This window comes from Mus musculus, chromosome 17, assembly GCF_000001635.26.
Source record: "Mus musculus strain C57BL/6J chromosome 17, GRCm38.p6 C57BL/6J".
Taxonomy (NCBI): domain Eukaryota; kingdom Metazoa; phylum Chordata; class Mammalia; order Rodentia; family Muridae; genus Mus; species Mus musculus.
In genome coordinates, this window is record NC_000083.6 from 58448416 (window position 1) to 58463194 (window position 14779).

Here is a 14779-nt window from a genome sequence, read left to right on the forward strand (position 1 = left end):
CATTGAGAAAGGAAAACTCTAACTTTGGGTATTATACTTTCTACTGTTTGCCACACGTCCAGCTTCAAAACAAATATGAGGATAATACAAAATTCTCAGTGCATCTAAATATCTAAAGGACACAAAGAAATCACTAGTGAATTCAATATAATTCATCCATAGTTCAAGCTTTAAACTGTAATAATGAGAAAATTTGAATAATTAAATACTGAAATTATCAAGTGAGTGAAGAAAAAAATGATACAATAAATTGGGAAAATTGCATTAGTGTCACACAGTGAGGTCATGCTCTCTATGGATGTTTAACAGTGCTCTGATTATGTTGTCTAATTTTATCAGTTTGTGGTTGATTCGATATTTTACTACAAGAATGTGATTTTATACAATGTAAAATGAAATATTTATTCTTTCCTAGGAGAAGGAAGTTGATGAATTTAATCAGAGAATATCAATATAATGCCTGTACTGTTTGGATTTCTACAGTGTAAGGTTCCAGAGTGCAGCTGACTTTGAACTATCAAATTATCCAAGGAAACATGATAAAATTAATTAATTAATTAATTAATTAATTAATTAACGTGCAAATATATAGATAGAGAGATACAGGTTTTCCATAGTCTTAGACTTTTTTTTTCATCTCGGTTATGGAGGTCAATATCTCGTGTGGTGCAACTTTCATGGTTATGAATGTGAGGGAGGAGTGCCAATAGTTTTCCCTTTGAGTCAGTCAATTCTGTCATTTATGCTTCCAAACAGAATCATCCAACGTAAGGTCATTTTTTTTCATTCTCTTTGAGATATTCATACACTCCTTTGTTCACATCAATTCTTTTATTCACTGAAGGACGAAGGACGATGTTATGCTTTTCTAGTTTGGCTTAACTCTCTTCCCAAGTTTTTGACTTCTAAACACTAAACTAGATACCCATTTATTTTTTGTTTGACTTGGTAAAACTTCAAATATATAAGGTATCTATTAGTAATTGTCTTAGTTAGGGTTTTATTGCTATGAACAGACACCATGACCAAGGCAAGTCTTATAAAAAACAACATTTAATTGGGGCTGGCTTACAGGTTCAGAGGTTCAGTCCATTATCATCAAGGTGGAAGCATGGCAGTATCCAGGCAGGCATGGTGCAGGAGGAGCTGAGAGTTCTATGTCTTCATCCAAAGGCTGCTAGTAGAAGACTGACTTCCAGGCAACTAGGGTGAGGATCTTATACCCACACCCACAGTGACACACCCATTTCAACCAGGTCACACCTATCCCAACAAGGCCACACCTTCAGATGGTGCCACTCCCTGGTCCAAGGACAAACAAACCATCACAGTAATCAAGGCCAAGTTTCTGCATTTTGAAATTTAAAAAAAGTCAGAGGTTGACTCAGGGAATGGTGAGTGGGAGTGAGGACTGGAATGGCAGCTTCATCCTTTTTCCATTGTGCTCAGGGTCCACTATTTTGATTTTCATATATATCTTGCCTGTTACTTTTCATGTCTTACAGACTTTCCCTTGAGGACAGAACTAGACTTGGCATCTAGAAGTGAGGTGCTGTCTAGTGATTACAGTTATCCTGTTTTCTAAGAAACCAGAGGCTCTGATGTAGATATTTAGTCTTAAATCTTAATTTGGAAGTTACATATACAAATGAAGTAGGGTTCCTCATTTCCCATTGCAGAGTCAGGTTCCACATGGGCATCACTGAAACAGCAGTTTCTGGAGTTCCTGATGATGATGCCATATGCCAATAAGTTCAGGACCCTTCTGGGAGTACTGCTTCCTTGAGTGCAGAAATCATGTGACTTGCTTCTCATAGTCAAACCTTTATTTCTTCCTCAGAATTTTCTTAGTGTCTATCGATACATTTGTTATTTGAAACTCCTGAGATCTTTACATAGCCCAACTTGTTGCAGCACCAAATTGTACTTTACTGGCTAATTTTCCTGAATTCTCCAGTTCTACTGTAACTTCCATTAATATGCAGAGTTAATCTCATTTCTCTTACTTAAACAGGCAGCATACACCAGCTGATACTAGACCCCAACACACATAGAGTAGAGGACTGCCTGGTCTGCATTCATTCAGAGATGATGCACCTAACCCTGAAGAGACTGGAGGCCCCAGGGAGTTTAGAGGTCAGGTAGGGTGGGGTTGGAGACATCTACATGGAGACAGGGGTTGTGGAGGGGGTGGGGGATGTGGAACAGTTAGAGGGTGAGTGGGGTGGGTAGATAAAATAAAAGTGTAAAAACAAAAACAAATTAATTAATAAAAAATATTTGAGATGGTGGGTGGCTCCATCTCAAATGGAGGCCATGCCTATCTACTAGAGGTTGTCACTCTACAGGTTCTATCTCCCATTTGTTGGATATTTCAGCTAATGTTATACTCATTGTATCCTGAGAGCCTCTTGTTCCCTGCATTCTGGGACTTTCTAATGGCTACTCCTAGTTCCTTATCCATGACTGCTACATATTTCTCTTCAATTTCCAGACCCTCTGTACTTCCCTCCTGTCCCTTCCCATACCTGATCCTGCCCCTGCCTTTTTCCCTCCCACTCCTATTTCCGTCCTTCTCCTAACCTCCTGTGATCATCTTGTTTCCCTTTGTATGTTGGATTGAAGCATCCTTACTTTGGTCATCCTTTTTCTTAAGCTCCATATGGTTTTGGGGTTGTAAATTGGGTTTTCTAAGCCTTTGCGCTAATATCCACTTATCAGTGAGTACGTACAATCTGTGTTCTTTTGTGTCTGGTTTATGTCACTCAGGATGATATTTTCTAGCTCCATCAATTTGCTTGTGAATTTTATGAGATCATTGTTTTTAATAGCGGAGTAGTAGTATTCCATTGTGTAAATGTACCACATTTTCTGCACCCATTCTTCAGTTGAGGAACATCTGTGTGTTTTCGAGGTTTTGGCTATTATAAATAAGGCTGCTATAAACATTGTGTAGCATGTATATATTGGAGTATCTTTTGTGTATATGCTCGGTAGTGGTATAGTTGGGTTTTCAGCTAAAAATTTTTTCAGTTTTCTAAGTAACTGCCAGTTTTCCAGAGTGGCTTTACCAGCTTGCAATCCCACCAGCAATGGAAGAGTGTTTCATTTTCTCTGTATTCTGTCAGAATCTCTTGGCACCTGAGATTTTTGATATTAGCTATTCTGGTTGGTGTGAGGTAAATTCTGAGAGTCATTTAGGTGACTAAATATATTGAATGCTTCTTTCTCTTTTTTAAAATAGATATTTTCTTTTTTCTTTCTTTTTTTCTTCCTTTTATTTTATTTATTTATTTTTTATTTTATTTTATTATTATTTATTTTATTTATTATTTTTTTTTTTTTTTGGTTTTGTGAGACAGGGCTTCTCTGTGTAGGTATGGCTGTCCTGGAACTCACTTTGTAGACCAGGCTGGCCTCAAACTCAGAAATCCGCCTGCCTCTGCCTCCCAAGTGCTGGGATTAAGGATGTGTGCCACCATGCCCCACAGATATTTTTTTAATTTAAATTTCAAATGTTATCCCCTCTCCTGGTTTCACATGCGAAAACACACTATCACTTCTTTCCTCCTCCTGCTCACCAACCTACCCACCCCCACTTCCTGGCCCGGGCATTCCCCTACACTGGGGCATAGAGCCTTCACAGGACCAAGGGCCTTTCACTCATGAGCAACTAGGCTATCCTCTGATACATATGCAGCCAGAGCCATGAGTCCCACCATATGTACTCTTTGGTTGGTGGTTTACTCCCTGGGAGCTCAAGGAGTGCTGGCTGGTTCATATTGTTGTTCCTCCTATGGGGCTGCAAACCCCTTCAGCTTTTGTGGTCCTTTGTCTTGCTACTTCATTGGGAATGTTCATCCCTGTGCTCAGTCTAGTGGATGGCTGTCAGCATCCACTTCTGTATTTGTCAGGCACTGGCAGAGCCTCACAGCTGACAGCTATATCAGGCTCCAGTCAGCAAGCTCTTGTTGGCATCCACAAATAGTGTCTGGTTTGGATGGTTGTTTAAGGGATGGATCGCCAGGTGGGGCAGTCTCATGATGGCTATTCCTTCAGTCTCTGCTCTGAAATTTGTCTCTATAACTTCTTCCATGGGTATTTTGTTCCCCCTTTTAAGATGGATTGAAGTATCCACACTTTGGTCTTACTTTCTCTTGAGTTTCACATGGTCTGTGAATTGTATCTTGGTATTCTGAGTTTCTGGGCTACTATCCACTTATTAGTGAGTGCACACCATGTGTGTTCTTTTGACATTTCATTTCTTTAGTTGTTTCTAGGCCATATGCGATTCCTCAGTTGAGAATTCTTTGTTTAGCTCTGTACCCCATTTTTAAATAGGATTATTTGGATCTCTGGAGTCTAACTAGTACATGAAATTTGAGCCAGATAATTAGACAACAAAAAGAATTCAAAGGGATAAAATTAGAAAGAAAGAAATCAAGGTATCACTATTTGCTCATGATATGATAGTATACATAAACAACACCAAACTTTTCACCAGAGAGCTCCTACAGCAGATTGACAACTTCATCAAAGTGACTGGATATAAAATTAATTTTAAAAAAATCAGTAACCTTCCTCTACTCAAAGGATAAACAGATTGAGATAGAAATTAGGGAAATGATACCCTTCATAATAGTCACAAATAATGTTGATGGCAGGACAGAAGCAATTTATGAACTACAGAAGGAAAGTAGCGTAAGAAGGTAAAGGTGGGATCTAGATTTTACTACTTTATCCACAAATATATCATTTAATTCTTGTGAACATTGTACTTTTTTTTTCTATGAAAAAAATGACACTACAAGCAGGTGATTAAGGAATCTATAGTGTATCCAAACAGTATTTTTTTTTAAAAAGTAGAAATATTAGTCAATCCAACTTGTTTTCTTGAGAATAAATAGACTTTCAGGCTCTTCCACAAATTATAGTTGCTTTGAAGATCAAAGTCATTTCTCCTCTTTCTGATGCCAGTGCATCTTAAATGTGCAATCCACTCATCTTAACCCTATTTTAGCTCAGGATCCGCTCCCAAGCACAGGTTGATCATATACCTTAAAACTATAATACACCTCACTTATTTAATATTTTCCCCCATTTGAAATATACTTTTTAGTATTTTCTATTGTAAAACTTGAGTCATATGCAAATGATGTCATTTACTCTTTCGGTCTGCATAATAGAATTTCTTCCTCCCTTCATCCCTTTCTTTTTTCCTTCCCTCCCTTCATTCATCTCTTCATTCCTTTCTCATCTTGTTTTGTCCTTACCCAACTCATCTGCCTTCCTCCTACCCTTCTTTCCTCTATTTCTTTTATTTTCCTTCTGGCTATTCTTTCTTTTATTTTCACCCTTCCTTTATTTTTCCCTTCTCCCTTTTCTCTATTCTTCTTCCTTTCTTACCCCTTTTCTTCACCATTTCTCCCTTTGTCCCTTATTCATATATTGTTTCTTTGACACCTTCATTCCTTCTTCCTTCTTGTATCCTTTCTTGCTCTCATTTTTTTCTATGAACTTTGGCATAATGGTGACAAGTGTTCATGTAACGATAATAGGACAAGTATCACAGGCATTCTGTCCACTATAGATCTAGTAGATATCACTATTTATCAAAACAGTGAGGGCAGAACATAATGGTTGGATACAGCTGCAAGCCAAGAAGCTGTGGTAGAAGGTAATTTATAAACTTTTTCTGGTCCATGAATAGGAGTTAACCAACATCTGATATTATCTGAACACATAAACATGTCAATCTTCTATAACCCCTCACCATTCTCAAATTTGAAGAGGCCCCCAAAGCCCATGCACAACAAATTTAACCTCTAAATACATGTACATGGAGTTGAAAGTGCAACCCCATATAGTGGAGAGGCTTGTATAAATATGTGGGTTATGACGGTCATTAATACATTGAAGCCTTTACAGAACAAGAAAAAACTGGGACCAGCAATATCACCCTTCCTTACTTTTGTCAGCCATGCCTCTACTTGTGTAATGTAGCAGGGTGGCTTTTAGTGGGTGATATGGATATGATATCTCTAGTGTGATGACTAGTTTTATGTCAATTTGCCACATACTAACGAGGTTTTATGAGATGAAAGCATAATTGTAAAGATGTCCATACCAGATTGAACAGTAGGAAAGGTGGTGGAGCATCTTTTTGACAGATGATTATTGGTGGGGGAGAGCCCAACTCAATATTGGTGGTGCCATTTCTACATGCACATCTGGGTAATATAACAAAGCAGGATGAGCAAGCTATCGGGAGCAACACTAACAAGCACTCCTGTGCTGCCTCTAAATTATCTCATGTCTCTAGACTCCTGGCTCAAATCTTTTGCTATGGATGTCTAATGCAGAAGTGTAAGTGAAATAAAAGTTTTGTTCCTCAATGATTTTTAGTAATAGTGATTTATCAAAATAATAGAAACAATAATCAAGTCACCTGACTTTCCAGAATCTAGGACTGGGAAGGAGAAATCCTCTTATTGTATTGTCTTTGTAGACTTGGCCCTTCTGTTACAGCAGCACAGGGTCAGTTACTGTGGGGAAGGCTTTGAATGGCTAGTGTGGCTCAGACACTTCCTGCTGCTCAGGGATCCAGATATAAAAATCCAGGCCCATTTCCAGAACCATAAATGCCTACATTTTATGATGCTCCCTGCCATTCTGATAAGGACTAAACCTCTGAACTGTAAGTTAGGTTCATTCTTTATAGGAATTGCTATGGTCCTGGTGTTTCTTTAAAGCCAGAAAATTCAAACTAAACAGAAGTTTATGCTAGGAACTAGGATATAGTTGTGATAGGCCTGACCATGACTTTGTTCAAAGGAATGTGGATTTTTAAACTTTGGAATAGAAAATTATTTAAATGCTATATGTGGGGCATAAAGAAGCATCCTAATACAAACATAGGAGACAGTGGTCCTGGGGGTGATTTGAACTGTGAAGGAGTGGATCAAGTTGTTTCTGACAAAAAAAAATTAGTATCTTTCCTAGAAACTATTCTTGTGTTGTGAAGAATATGCCAGAGGGTAAATTGAAGAGTTTTGGATTAATTGCATTTGCAAAGGAGAATCCAAAATGACCTAGTATGTCTTGAGGTTATTAGTGGACACAATAATCTAGTGAATAGGAGCAGGCTGAGCAAGGAGTCATATGGGGGTCAAACTTAAAATTTTCTTCAGATGCAAATAAATTGCATGGCATATAAAATATTGTACCACACAGAGAATCCTAGACTACAAGCCTGACTGTGTGTATTCTGCAGTTTTAGATCAGCAGTTCTCAACCTGTGGGTCATGACCCTTTTAGGGACCAAATGACACTTGAGCAGGGCTTGTCTTAAAACATTGGAAAACAGATTAATCATTATAATGTTGTCATCATAACAGTAGCAAAATTACACTTATGAAGTACAAATTAAAATGATTATATGGTTGGAGGTTAGTAGACTATGAGGAACTATTTTTAAAGGGCCACAAAATTAAGAAGTTTGAGATCTACTGCCTTAGATGCACTTGCCCTGAAGAAAGCAGAAAAAAATAATAGTGAAAAGGAGGAATAACATTTAATAAAAAGGTCACCTTGAAAACACAAAATGTTAGACATTTTTTCTTGCCTTTAGTGTAATGATATGAATATTAGGTTTATTGAAGGCAGAATCAGGAGTGGAGGTATGGGTGAGGTACATTTGCTGGTCAAGCAGTTCTTTGTTTAGTGGCAATCTTAGTTACTGCTGTGTCAAACACCATGGCCAAAAAGCAAATTGTGGAAAGGGGGGTTTATTGGGCTTATGCTTCCATATCGATGTTCATCATTGAAGGAAGTCAGGACAGGAACCCAAACAGGGCCGGAACCAGGAGGCAGGTAGGTGCTCATGCGGAGGGCACAGAGAGGTGCTACTTATTGGCTTTCTTCCATGCCTTAGTCAGCTTTCTTTCCTACAGAATATCAAACCACCTGCCCAGGGATGGAATCACCCATAATAGGTTTTGGTACCCCCCACTAAATGCTTTACAGATGAGTCTTTTGGCGGCACTTTCTCAATTAAGGCTTTGTTCTTTAAGATATCTGCAGTTTATATGTCAAGTTGCCATAAGTATAGCCAGCACAATGGCTCTTCCAATTTTGACACTGCAAGATGGCTCTGAATTCCATGTTGCTTAAAAGACCTATTAGTTCCCAATGGATAGTTCGATACTATTTGTGGAACATATCTTCCTGGGGCTGGGTATATCTGTGGCACTTCAGGTTTCTAGCATTCAAGGTTGCAGTCAGCTTATGAATGTCAGTAGTATCTTTGAGAAATTTGTTGTAAGAACTGATAGACAGTAGGATACCACAGTTACTTTCAGTATTAAACCTTGAAAAGGATTGGATGTCTTAGGAATTCCAGATTTTAGCAAAGTACTTCTCCAATAATTATCATTGATATCTGTAGTATTAAGTTGAGCGGGGCCAAAAATAAAGGAGATATCATAACCATTGCTCTATAGGCAATGTCAATGTGTAGCTTAAACAAAACCCTGGGCACATGCCCAGCACTACATGAAACACTCATGATAGTGGAAACCTCTAATACAAGCACTTAAAATGTAGGTAAAGGGATCAAAAGCCCAAGTTCGTCCTCAACTACATAGTGATTTTGAGTTTAGCCTAGGTGCAAAACAAAGGCAATGATGGCAGGCTATTTCTCACCCTGTGGAACTGTGAAGGATCAGTGCTTTTTAACTAAAACAGTTTCTAAATCCTCATTACAAGGCACCACTCAGTTACCATCTGACACGTTAATTATCAGTAAATTCCTTTCCCGGTGCCAGTTGAAAAGTAATTGAGGTGACAAAAGTAAATAGAATATCAAATGGAATCGCATGACATGTCATTCTAAGATGCAAGAATGGGGATGTCCCTGTAGTTGTTGAAAAGGGGACATTATGGGATACTCATCAATGGAATTTCATTCAGTCATTTGAAAAATAAAATTATGAATTATTCAAGAAAATAGATGGATCTTAAAAAGGCTTTATAAGAGAGGTAACCCAGGCTCAAAAAAATAACACCCGTTATTCTTATATGTGGATTCTGGCTTTGACTGTTTGCACACACATTTACTGGGTATATCTGCAACCATATACCTATAATATAAACTATATTAGTAAGCTGTAGAGTACCATTTGAGCTTGTAACTTGACTGCAAGAAATGAGGCACTCCTTTTTGCTTGTTTTAAATGTTAAATGTCACATCAATACCATCCCCCAACTCTATGTCCTATTCTGAGTCAAGTTCATGCCCTGGATCTACAAAAAGGATAGTCAGCAGCTGTCTTGACTTCCTTGAAAACAGCTAGTAAGTAAACCATTTCAAATAAAGGTCACTATTATTTATCTCATGATATAAAAATGTCTGCCATGGGCATGGAAAGTTGGAACCTCATTAATCAAGGGACTCCTATTTGGGAACTCCATGAATGCTTCTACACTCTTTCTCTTTTTTTCCTGCATAGTCTAAGTACGAGTTTGTGGTTTTTACTTTTGCTTGCTTTCCCTTTGCAAGCACTGTATTTGATGATGTTTTACTTTCTATCTGTGGTGTCCATTTAGCTGTCCCTTGTTATTTGTTATTTTACTTTTGCTTGCGACATGAGAAAAAACAAACAAACAACAACAACAACAAAACAATACCTCATTCATTCAAAGCTCAAAGCACTGCTATCCTAAATCATTATTCAGACTGCCCAGAGCAATGCCAATCATGTAATCAGAAGTGGGGGAGGTGAGGTGAGGAGGGTAAAGGTGCTGAGGAAGTGTTGGGCATAGAACCAGACATAATGCTAGTGGGGGTGAAAAAGATGTGGGAGAAAAGTAGGGGAGGAGACTCAACACATTATACCAGAAAAATTATGTGATGAAATCTAATATTAATATTTATATGCCAAATAAATTAAAGAAGAGAAAAGGTTCCATTGTTTATTATACTTAGAGTCATTGGTATCTCTTACTTTGCCTTGAATTCAGGCGTCAATATCCCTTATGAATATCCTAACAGTTTTCTTCATTGGCCATCAATGACCCTTTAGTGGACACCTCATTGACACTCAATCTTGGGCAAAGATTTGCATGTTAATGCTTTGGGGCTTTAGTACTGATCAATGGTAGAGTTACTTCCTATCATCCATGAGGTTCTATGTTTAATCCACAGCACCACAAAACATAAAGCTGAAGATTCAGAGTAGCATAGGCTGGCAAGATGACCCAGCAGTTAAGCGTAGTTTCTGTAGAAGCTTGATAACCTGTATTCAGTCCCCCAAACCCACATAATAGAAGGAATCAGTTCCCCCATACATGAATCATTGCACGCACACCCACAATCATACGTTCAAACAGGTGTTGCAGGTATACACATACTGATTAAATAAGTAGGTTTATCAGAATCATTTCTCAAACAATGTCTTGCTACTTCTCCAAAGCTTTTTCCTTGTCTGCAATTAACCTTCTATCTAGTAGGAAACAACTGTGTGACATATTTGGTTGACTGAAGGCTTCTATGACAGAGGCTGTAAAACGTATCCTCTCTTATCTTGGGAAGCACTACAAAGCAGAAATGATTACTGGGTTGTTTTTTCCACTCATCTATTGAAATGCCACTTATCATAAACCACATATGAACATTCAAGGATACTGAAAATGTAACCACTGTTCTCCTGCCACCAGTTGCCCAGAGGAGTGGAATACAATAACCCCAAGGAAAGCACAATGTCGACAAAAGGCAAGGTGTAAGACCAGTCTGATTTATGTGAAGTCATTACAGCTCATTTCATCTGTTCCTGAAATACTCTCTGTTTTGTATCTCCCTCACTTCTGGTGACCCAGGGTTCAAATTAATTTCCCATAGATAGGACTTGTTATTTAATACTGAGCAGCTATTACTAAATTACCTTAGTGTAGTATAAACATTTTTAAAATTCTGTGGCAGGTTTCTTCTTGCCTTAGGCCATTAATGTTCCTAGATGGAAGATATACACACAGCCTTTATATTTTAATGTTAAGTAACACAATAGTTGGGAAAGTGCTTACCCTCCGTGTTGCTAGAGTCTTCTTTCATATTGATAACTTCAAGTTACTATTTACTAATTCTTACGTTCCACCTGAGCTGCTCTTAACACTTATTGGCCAGCCCATAAGACCATATTTCTATGGCTAAGCTATCCGATTGTGGTGGCTCTCCTTTCCCTTCTGTACATTCATCCTCCCTGAAGGCTCCTTTTCGCTTCTCCTCCTTCCTCAAGCCTGGTCTCAAGCCTGGGGAAACCAGCATCCTGCTTAGGTCTCTTTCTGCTGTCATCTTTATTTACCAATCAGAATTAAGTGCAGTCATGGCCTCTCAGGGTCTGACATGCAGATTCTCTTGTCTTTGGGACAGTTTTGGGGGACCCAAATGAGCACTAGAATACCAGAATAATTACACATTAGGATACACATTTCCTTGCCATTTTGAGGGTACTAAATTCAACTACTTATAAATGACCTCTGGGGAGACACGAATATAACTTGGCTTTAAATGGGTCTCAGTTTTAACTGAGCTAATACAAATTCTGAAGTTTAATTTTAAGCAAGTGGATTATAAAAATGATCTTACTTTTATATGACTAACTCAAGGATCTGAGAAATTTGGCAATATTAGGAAAAATCATGACAAAGGTGAGAGTTACATTGAGAGGATATTGATTTGATTTCTAATATTATTTCTTATGGTTATAGTTAAGCAATAGTGAATGATTGGCCTAACTCACCTTGACAGGTGTACATCTGTTATCTTCACTATAGTCTCAAAACAGGACTTCTGGGTAGTGCAGAAATAGCTCAGTCAATAATGAGCTTGCAACATACATTTGGATACACAAAGTTCATAAAAAATCTAAGTGTAGTGGCAAACACTCACACCCAGCATGAAAAAAATGATCTCAGTACCTTTTGATCATCTGGTTTTGAGGAATCAGTTATCTCTAATTTCAAGTGGGAACCTATAGAGGAAGATATCTTATGTCAACCTCTGACTGACTTACAGGTGTCCAAACATCTGAACACAATGTAAACACATGCCTGAACACGCATGCACATGCACACACATCAATGTCCACTTACAGGATATAACTGAAAATGAAATGGAAAGATGTGATTTAAGGTTCATCACTGACAGACACTGAATTGTTCAAAACCAAAAAGTAAAACATCAGATTTAATAGAAAGAACATTAACCATTGCACATTTAAAAATAGAAATAACAAAATAGTGGATGTTATAATATAATAGAAAGAGAACAAAACAAGTGTTAACTTTGTGCATGTGTGAGATTTGTTCATTTCTTTCAAGTTAAATATGGATTTATTTGTTGCACGTATTCGAGAGTAATAGATACTTTTGCAGATAACTTAAAGCATGATCGGGATTAGATTGAATTAAGTCATCTATCATGTATTTCTAATACAGCAATTTAATTGACTATTCGTGATATTTACTGTATTTCAATTGCCTTCTTAAAGATAGCAGTTACTTAAAGGTTCTTAAATAACTTCAGTCACTTCCTTAGGATCAAACTTCTCTGAGGACTACCGTCTTAAAATTAATCCTAATTTAACTTAAGCTTTGTGTTTATGTCCTTCCTATTGCTGTTCCTTACTTTTGCAGCCAGCGATTGTATCATCACAAACTTCTTGTTACTGCTTTGTTCAACTTTATTTTAAATAGTATGAAGTATCCCGGCATGTTTGTCCAGATTTCTGGATATCATCCTCTGTTTTATCATGAAGTTGGTATTGAATTGTTCTGCGTATTGCCTCATGAGTGTCCAAACAAATGTCTAGGATTGTTTCATTTTACATAAAGCAGGCTAACTCTGGGTGATTTTTTTTATTATTATTCATGTGGAAGCTTCTTTAGTGGTGTGAAGGATTGTATAGGAAGTATAAAATATTAAAGAACAGTTTTTCTTTTGGTAATTTGAACATGTCTTCCCTCCTCTCCATCTCCACCAATATTTGAGTCTTGATGGCTGACTTTCAGGGTAAATTACTTGTTAATTTCATGCAGGGTACTGTTCATGTGAAGTCAGGTTTGTGCTCATACTTCTCAAGTCCCCCAGCCCTGACCTTGGCCTCTTAGATATATACATTTTAGCATTATCCTCCATTTCTTGCACTTCTAATATGTATGTTTATTTTCAAAGTTACATGAGTAATCGTATGCCATGTACATATATATGCATATATATACATATATATATAGCTCTTAATGTAGCTAGAACTTTCCGGTTGGCCTAGACTGGCTGGACAATGATCTTCAGGGTTTCACCTATGCCTGTGCCTAACCCTAGAGTTATGTACAGGAATGCATGACCATCATCAACATTATTATTATTAATAGTAATAATCTTAGTAAGGGTTTTACTGCTGTGAACAGACATCATGACCAAGGCAAGTCTTGTAAAAAACATTTAATTGGGACTGGCTTACAGGTTCAGAGGTTCAGTCCATTATCATCAAGGCGGCAGAAGCATGGCAGCATCTAGGCAGGCATGGCACAGGCAGAGCTGAGAGTTCTACGTCTTCATCCAAAGGCTGCTAGTGGAAGACTGACTTCAAGGCAACTAGGGTGAGGGTCGTAAGCCCACACCCACAGTGACACACCTACTCCAACCAGGTCACACCTATTCTAACAAGGACACACCTCCAAATGGTGCCACTCCCTGGTCCAAGAAGATACAAACCATGACAATTATTGTTGTTGTTGTCGTTGTTGTAATTGTTATTATTTTTATTTCTACTAATAATTGTGCATTCCTGAGGATCAAATTTGCAGGGAGTCAGCTTAGGATTAGGGTCTGGTGAAGGGACTGGGTAGGCACCATGTCTCTGGCCAGGAAGGTGGCAAAAAGAAGCCACTGAAACAGCCCAAGAAGCAGGCCAAGGAGATGGATGAGGAAGATTAGGCTTTCAAGCAGAAACAAAAGGAGGAACAGAAGAAACCTGAGGAGCTAAAAGCCAAGATTGAAGGGAAGGGTCCCCTGGCCACAGGTGGAATTAAGAAATCTGGCAAAAAGTAAACTGTTCCTCATATCTGGAATGATGGTGACCCTCCTCTTCCATTCCTATTTAAACATCTGGATTCCCTGTCATAACATCTTTGACACCTATAGCTAGAATGAAATGTTATCTTGTAACCTGTCAAACATCTGGATTCCTTGTCATAACATCTTTGCCACCTAATAGCTAGAATGAAGTGTTATCCTGAAGCCGGTTGTACATTGTAATAAACTTTTGTAAAGAAAAAAAAAAACACGAATAAAGTAAACAATGCAGTGGCTCATTCACTCTAGTGTTCAGCAATTCCTACCTCAGCTGTGAATATAAAGTGAACCCAGCCTGGAATCCCACTAGAGCCTACTGTTCCATCTTCATTGTACTCTGAAATCTACCACTTTGAATTAAACCAATGCATTTAAAAGTCTAAAAAAAGAAAAAGCTGCAGGGGAATACTTTAATACCTGAGTTCTTTATTCAATATGATGGAATATCTTAAATGCTTCAGGAGTGGGTCCCCCTGGCCCTGCAAGTTCTGCAGGCATCATAATGCATATCATCCACTATGTTCCAGGCAGACTTACCATATGTCTTCTCATTCACTTTTTGCCTTCACATATATTCAACTTTATCAAATAGAAAAACCTTTCAATTCTCTCTGCTTTAATTAGGTATGTACACAAACAAAGACAGTATGA

The 14779-nt window shown here is 38.0% G+C and overlaps 1 pseudogene; it reads left to right on the forward strand.

Annotated features, from left to right (window-relative positions):
* Nucleotides 1–5636: 5636 nt before the first annotated feature.
* Nucleotides 5637–14104, forward strand: Gm49848 (annotated as a pseudogene).
* The last annotated feature ends 675 nt before the right edge of the window (nt 14105–14779 follow it).